The sequence below is a fragment of the Notothenia coriiceps genome, unplaced genomic scaffold (assembly GCF_000735185.1).
Source record: "Notothenia coriiceps isolate Sejong01 unplaced genomic scaffold, NC01 NC01_scaffold00015575, whole genome shotgun sequence".
NCBI classification, from domain to species: domain Eukaryota; kingdom Metazoa; phylum Chordata; class Actinopteri; order Perciformes; family Nototheniidae; genus Notothenia; species Notothenia coriiceps.
In genome coordinates this window covers 1,161-8,975 of record NW_011348276.1, presented here as the reverse complement: position 1 = coordinate 8,975, position 7,815 = coordinate 1,161, and the positions used below count along the sequence as shown (strand labels likewise).

The following is a 7,815-nucleotide window of genomic DNA, read 5'->3' as shown; positions in this document are numbered from 1 at the left end:
CCTCCTTTTAACACTAGAACCGCCAACGGGTAAATTTTACCCGCAGCTGTTTTTTGATTGTATGTCACTTTTTTTCCATAACATATTAAAGTCTCCCAGTCCGTGACTTTTCCTGAAAGTGTGTTATATAGCACCCTCTGTTGTTAAAAATTGTCAATAGGAAGTCAGATTGCCAAATAAATTGCCATTTATACCCATATCCGCCAGCGGGTAATATTTACCTCATAGAAAATGCAGCGTAAACATGACGTGTTGCTATAGCAACGCCTTTTGTCTACTGCGTTTCCTTATAGATAGAGAGATAGATAGAGAGAGAGAGAGAGAGAGATATATAGTTATAGATAGTGTAACATCTTGGAGAATACAAGATCTTGGATGACTGAGCTCACGTTGAGGACGTAATGCATGTGTGCAGGTTACGTGCCAGTTGAATAAAGATGGACACTCGGAATGAGAGAAGTAGTCCGCGTCGTCTGTTTATGTAGACAATTATATGTCCATAGAACAGAACATTACAGATGGATCGATAGATAGTTATAGATAGATAGATTGAGATTGAGAGATTTGTACCTAAACAAAACACAAGTCTAACACCAAGCGTTTAAATCAGCACTTGTAGCGATATTTTATACTTCATGCTATCTGCACAAACTATATCATCTGAAAAGCTGAGAGTCCACAGATTCTATTGGTATAAATGTCATCCCTGTGCGATCAAAACTCACTGTTCTGTATGATAAATAAAATAACATTGTCCCTTGCAAATCAATAGCGGGTACATTTTACCCGTTGGCGGTTTTAGGTATACAGCGACCTCTGGTGGTTCTAGTGTTAAAAAGCTCAAAAACACGTCACATTACATTCTTACATACATATTATTAAGACAAATATTTCATATATATCAGTGTCAAGTTTCCCTGTACATTAAACCTTTGTGTCTGTCTCTTCTGATACTAATATAACTTACCTATGTGTTCTCCTTTTAACTTCTTTGTCTCTTCTTTTTCTCTTCTCCAGTTTTTGTTTCTGTTCTTGTTCTTTTCTCTTGCCTTTATCCTATGGCCTTGAAGTCTTTGGCGTGTCCTGTAGCAGAGGTGAGTCCTGAGGGCTTTGAGTAGAAACTACAGACTTCCGCCGCCTCTTCTCTGGACCTCGGTCAAATAATTTTCCGTTCAAGCAGAACCTGCACAGCAAGTGTTTGGCTCTGCGCAGCCTCCAAAGTAAACGCTGGGAATGATCTGACTACGGAGCCTAAATTGTCTTTGACAAGCGCTTAGCAAGTTGCATTTCTGTAGTAATATAAGTACTTCCTATATAGGCTCCTGACCTTCAGAATAAAAGCACAGGAGTGATTCATCTATGGAATTTACTCATCATACCCAAATGTAAACAACAAAGGGTCCTATTTGAACTGTAGATGCTGCTCATGGTTAAATGAAAATAAGATAGGAAGAGCACAGAAATGTTATGCAATCAACACAAATGATGCATCAACACTTATTTTATTATGTAATTAATCATTTTATCAACAATTAATCGTTGTTTTAAAAAAGGAAATAACAAACTGAACAATAGTAATATTTTGTACATGGGGATCTTTTTGTAAGCGCACTGTGACCATTGGGTGGCTCAGTGCTTTAAAGAAACAAAAACGATTTGACCCTGGCCGGCTCACTTTCCCTCCTACACATGTACCTGCTACACCTTGCCTTCAACATTCATCCGTCATTTCTTCTTCATCTTTGCACCTTTAATGTCTTTGAATTTAACAGTTACATTTTCTTTTCTTCCATTTGACATCAGCATAAGATATTTACTTCACATCAACATCACCATATCTTGTGTTTGTTTGTTGTGTCCTCTTTGATTTCAACCCGTGTTTCTACGTGATCTTTTCTCATTACCCAGACTTTGGGGTTTCTTAAATGGTTGTACAGGAACATTTATTTGTACTTTTAGGTTGATTTATTTTCAAGTGTGGATGGTTGACGGATTTGCTGAAACATTGCTTAACCCCAAAAAGAAGTAGAATATATACTGTCGTCTAAACATAATGAAATGTGCAGTGTACGTTCAATTTGCACATTACTTTTGACTCCTCTAATTCTTTGTGACTCCTCTCTCTTTGTCTCTCAGGTGGTGTGTCAGCTTGGGGATCTTGTTTGTGACTGCAGTGTTATTTATTTTCTGGACGACTGTGGAACAATGTGCGTAGCAGTGGCTGCTCGTGTCATAACATCAGTGACTGCTGTCAGTGTAGGTGGATGTGTCGTGTGTTGGCCATGGACGTTCGCAATTCAGATTTTATCCTTACATTTTTTTAAATGGGGGTGGGGCTCTCAGGATACTGCCCAGGGGGACTTTTTTTTAGATCGGCATTGGACAATAAACTTCTGTAAATGCAGCTAGGAGTGCTGCAGCAGGCTGCAAGAATGACACACGTACAGTAGATACACCTGTTCAGACACACACACCTACATACACACAGTTAACGGACACGCATGCATATACAGACGCATGCAGATGCAAAAACACACTTACACACACACACATGCTTTGACAATTCCAAACCAAAGCCTGGGAAATGTTTTCTCTGCCATGCAGGGTCATATAGTGTCATTCATCACCATTTAGTCACAGTATAATCAGACAGAAAAAACTCATAGACGAGGCAAACAAACCTCCGGACCACAACATCTCTTCTTTCCTTTCAAAACCCAAAAGGATGTTCTTCACAAATGCAACTTCTTGGTGAATAAAAGCGAGCCAACTCAGGTCCCAGGAGTGTAGAGGCCAGTACTGGCCTCAGGTCAGGTTATAGTAAGGATCACTAAGGAATATGGTGTGTCATGGCTGATCCCAGAGTGGCACGAACACAGACTGCTTGGACTCTCCTGAGGTCAAAGACACTGCAGAGTGGTGTGCAAAGACACTAACATGGGGATACAGGACGCTCAGGTCGACACGTCTTCACGACTTTAAGCGATGAGAGTTAAAAAGAGAAAGACAAGATCACGAGGGGAACGACACTCTTCGATCCAGCTCCACTCAACCTGGATCTCCACAGATTGTGAAACCGCTTCTAATTTATTTTCAAAAACCAGCAGACTGTAAGAGCTTTACTCTCTGGTTATCTTTCTTTTTTACAGCTCCCACCAGACAAATACTGTGTCACAAGATTTCCACTGAGAAAACATCCCTTCTCTGTACTATAATATATACATTTGTTGATATGTACATGTGACTGAATTATTTAATGTAGTCTCCCCTTTTTATTTCTGTGAATACTTGCACCTTTTTTTTATTTTCTGAAGCAGCTTGAACAGTTGATGTAGTTTATAAATGACTCTAAAGGGTACAAATTGCTCTGTTTTATTGTAGTGAGAGCTGCAAAGAATAACTTCCTTGAAAATTATAAATGAAAAATCGTTGGAATATGAATGTGGAATAATCAAATATTTGCCTCCCTTTTCCTTTCCCTCCCTCTGTCACAATGTTCTTTATCAGTCAATCTGTTTCTCTCGGATTGACCAGCAGGGGGTGCTGGTTTCACCTGAGCTACTTTAAATGTTTCCTTTAACGTTACAAATGATTTAACAAACTTGTAAATATGTTCAGACTTCGTTGCGAAATATCCTCATCAACTCTAGTCGGACAATTGGTAGATTGATTTAAATAAAAAAAAATATGTCATCAGTTTCTCCTTGACATACAAAACATGGACAAAAGCTAAGCTAAAAAAACGAAGTTCTACTTTAAAGACAATATATACAATAAAATGTACACATTTTTCTGTCCCAAGATCACTGCAGTGTCTCTCTATCCTTGTTCTCTTACTAACAAAGATGTATTTGATACTAACGACCCTCTTTTACGTAACACTAATCGCCACTTCCCCAAAATGAAACGGGAGAAAGTGAACGCAACACTGCACCTGCTCCACTTCTCTCCTGTCAATTCAACTGCCCAGTCCCTGCAATATTCACTAGTTGACCGTGCTTGTTCCCTATGTACCTGAGCTAGTGTATCTGCTATCATACCCCTCCCCCCCTCCGGCTCCATTCACAGGTCTAGGGTATCGAGGCATCTCATTACATAGCGGACAGTAACACTGACTCTACCAAGGGGCATGACTGAGACTCTTTTTGTGCAAACTCAGCTAACTAGCAGTTGCCTTAAATGCACCTTTCCCCCTTGTATGATCCACTTAAATGACTATTCTTTCCGGCGGTTGATATCATGTAATGTATTTATATATTTTTTATTTGACAGAGTAATTTTCAAACTTTACCCCGTCTGTCTTCCAACGAGAATCTAACCCCTCCTTCTACTTTCGTCTAGATTATTACATAAAAAGATAAAAGGAGTAATGCTGTAAAAAATAAAAAAAAAACATGGCCTTTGACCTTTAAAGAATTGTCTTTTTTTTTTACATCATTATTACATGATTTATTTTTACAATATGCACTACTCAGTTGTTTGTGTTGCAGCGTAGTGCTGTCTCCTGTCAGTCTCTATTGGTAGCTGTCACCAGTCGTCCCTGCTAATGAGGTTCTGCTCTGTTCTTGCAGGAAGAAGGAAATGGGCTGAGCTGTGGCTGGTATTGATTATTCTTCCATATGATGCACGTTACTCTGAAAATACATGTAGCATAGTGACTGCAAGTACATGTTTTGCAGGTCAAAAAGTACTTTTCAACACCAAGGTCCTATTGTGTTTCATGAATTCATTCATAAAAACACTGCTCAGTGTAAGGAAATGGTTGCGGTGAAGACTTGTGGTATGTGATGAGTCATAAAACCTTGCTACATTGAAGCGGTAACGCCTTCAGGTTTTTTCTTTTAGGTTTTGCAGGACACAGGGTTAGTCCAGGATAAATGGCTGTCTTTTCACTTCAGTCCTGCCTGTCCTTGCCAAGCCAGAGGAAACCAGCGGTTGAGCCAGGTTTTATTATTGTGGACCACTCCTGCCGGAGGATGTCTGTCATAAAAGTGTTTTATATCTGTCCTCCTCTCAGCACTCACACAGAGGTCACTCACAGAGGTCACAGTGTGCATTGCAATGACTAACAGCATTCTCAAAACTATTTAGAAAGATACAAAATGAAGTGTGAGAGAAACATGAAAAGAGCTAGTTTCCACGTTTCATTCAGCCTTTTTCTCAGATATTGAACAACCTAAACATGTCCTAAAAGAACAATAGAGCAAAGATTGCAAATCGAAACAGCTTTCTCTGCAAAACGTCTACTATAGATGCTTTTCCAACACATGGCTTCAACTAAATCACTTTTGACATGACTCTTTTTGTTTAAATGATGCGTCATTCTAGAGGAAATAAAAACGATTGTGTCACTGTGTGTTAGAAAGCCTGCCTGGCTGCAAGGGATATACAATGCTGAAATGTCTAATAGCACATCCTCAGAGGCTCTTTAACCTTATTTGAGCAGCAGCTGGTCAGCAGCCCAACCATCGGAGGCGGATGCAGCTGCAGGGTCTGCTTTGTTCAGATGCTTAGCAACACTGAAATCATGTAAGATCTCTATTTAACATGTGAGACCAGTTGCTTTTCATCTTTATAACTACAGTGAACGTGTACAGATTGATTTCCATCATTCGGAGGAGAGTGCAAAGCAGCTGAAGTGTATTTTCTCAAGCAGCCAGAAAAAAGAATTAAATGCTAGCCTTTGTCTTGCTCTCTCCTGTTAATCCTGTGGATGTGTGCGGCCAAATGTTCACTGCTGCTCAAGACTGTCTGCTACTGCTCTAACAGCTCTACCACTATGCTGTTCTGAATAATGAAGGGAAAAATATAGTAACTGTTTACTCAGTGTCTAAAAATATATAATAATAAATATATGTCCGGGACCAGAAAAAAAGGTCCGGATAAGACGAGACAACCAGACAAACTGAAGGTGTTAGGGCATGTTATCCTATACTGTAGATCAGCTGGTAGACTACAGTAGCTGAGATGGAAATCAATACAGGTGTGCTGTGAAACTAACTAAATATTTGGTAAGTGGTTGTTGTGAAAATAAATGTTGCTGTGTAAATGTTAGCAAGTCCTAGGAATTACATTTTTAGAGGTAGAACAATTTATTTTGGATTGACAAACAGTTACATATACTGCTTACATTGAAACTGTCGAAGTGCATGGTTGGGACACATTCTTACCATCTTAGGAAATGTATTATTCAGATTTTTTGATATTGTTTGTTGAATGAAGGTAGGCCAATGCAGAACACACTTGTAACTTGTCCAACCTTCATATATTGATTAACTCCCATTGACTTGCCTTTGGAACAGTGGCCCACTTACCCACTTCTTCCAGCGTCTTACTAGCTGGAAGGCCTTTTCTGGCAAATCCGTAAGGGCCACTGAGGGTGAATGCATCAAACTCTGTCCTATCTGCCGTCATTACATCATGCCTGAGTGAACACGCCAGTGGCAACATGAGAGCTGTTATCTTAGAGGGACATTCATTTTGACTAGCCAGCCTATCTTACATCCATTTTTAATATGAGGATGGGGGATAGTCTCCTGCTTTGTTCCAGGATTGCTGCCGCTGTGCCTTTAAAAGCCCCCTAAGTCTGAGCTGTATCCTGTAAGCAAGCATCTTGAACCAGTGCCAAACAGCCTTATCACACAGGATGTCATGTATAAGGATCAATGCCAATACTGAGATCATTATTAGTTGAAAACACCAGCCGTTGTTTATTTTGACATCCAACCACAAAATGAAACAAACAACCGACTAAATGTTTGGTTTTAATGGTTTGCAGCTATCATGACATCACTGACATTGAAACCCTGAGCATGAGCTGCCTCAGTCTGCTCTGTCCACCAAATAAAAAAAGTTTGAGACAAACATGTGACTAGGCTTTGAGCACTTTCCTTGTTCTCTCACATAATATCTAGTTATTTTCAAGTCATCTAAACAGGTTGGTTTCACGTGTAGCCAGCCAAAACGAAAAGTTGATGCATGAGTGAACATGTAAATAAAGCTGTCAGTCACTTTTGTTTTGTCTCCCTTCTCTCAGCCTTATTTACTGTCTAAACATGAGAAACACACCAGAGGCACAGAGGAAATAACAGACAAGCCATAAAACACATAGCCTCAGTGCTAACCAGAGAATTACAGAGGCAGGAACATCAGTGGGCTCTCGGCTTATCCACAAACCTTGATGCTTTAATCACATTCATGTGATGGGAAGATTCTGCTGGCTGGACAAGTATCTGATTCCAACAGAGCCACAGGAACTGTGACAGTGATACAGTCCCCTAAAAAAAAAACACTAAGCCATCTTTTCAGAAATAGTGCTTCATCATTAATATTTTTTCCATTCTAGGCATGTGGGTTTTCTTAATGTGAGGTAAATATTGTTACGATGTCAGCCACCATGAAACAAAAATGATGTATAGTAAAGGTTGTGTAAATAGTGATGCCCACATTTGAGCCAAAGGGAAAATGGTGGTTGAACTGTATTTATTTCTAACTTATATTTCCATACTTTTCTGCCAGTTAGATGTTTGTTTGTAGACGTTGTTTAGACGTTCTTATGCATGAGTTTGTTTCTCCTGTAAGAGCATATTAGGAAAACACTGATGGTGGGTTCTCTCGATAAAGTGCCCCCCTGCCTGAAAAACAACAACGGCCTCTTTCAGCTGCTGACAACCTGTTAGATGAGACCTGTGGATGTGGCCTGTTTGATCTCACTGTAGCCTACAGTGTGACTGACCTTGACACTTTTTCCAATGTCTGTGGGAAATGACAGACACACACAGACACACACTCTTCTGAAATCTAGAACTTGTTATC

The 7,815-nt window shown here is 39.7% G+C and overlaps 1 long non-coding RNA gene across 1 annotated transcript; it reads left to right on the top strand.

Moving 5' to 3' along the window:
- The first annotated feature begins 875 nt into the window (after positions 1–875).
- On the top strand, positions 876–3,407 carry LOC104948954 (uncharacterized). Its single transcript, XR_798753.1, has 2 exons — positions 876–1,094; positions 2,137–3,407. It is a non-coding gene; the product is annotated as an uncharacterized lncRNA (long non-coding RNA).
- Positions 3,408–7,815: the final 4,408 nt, after the last annotated feature.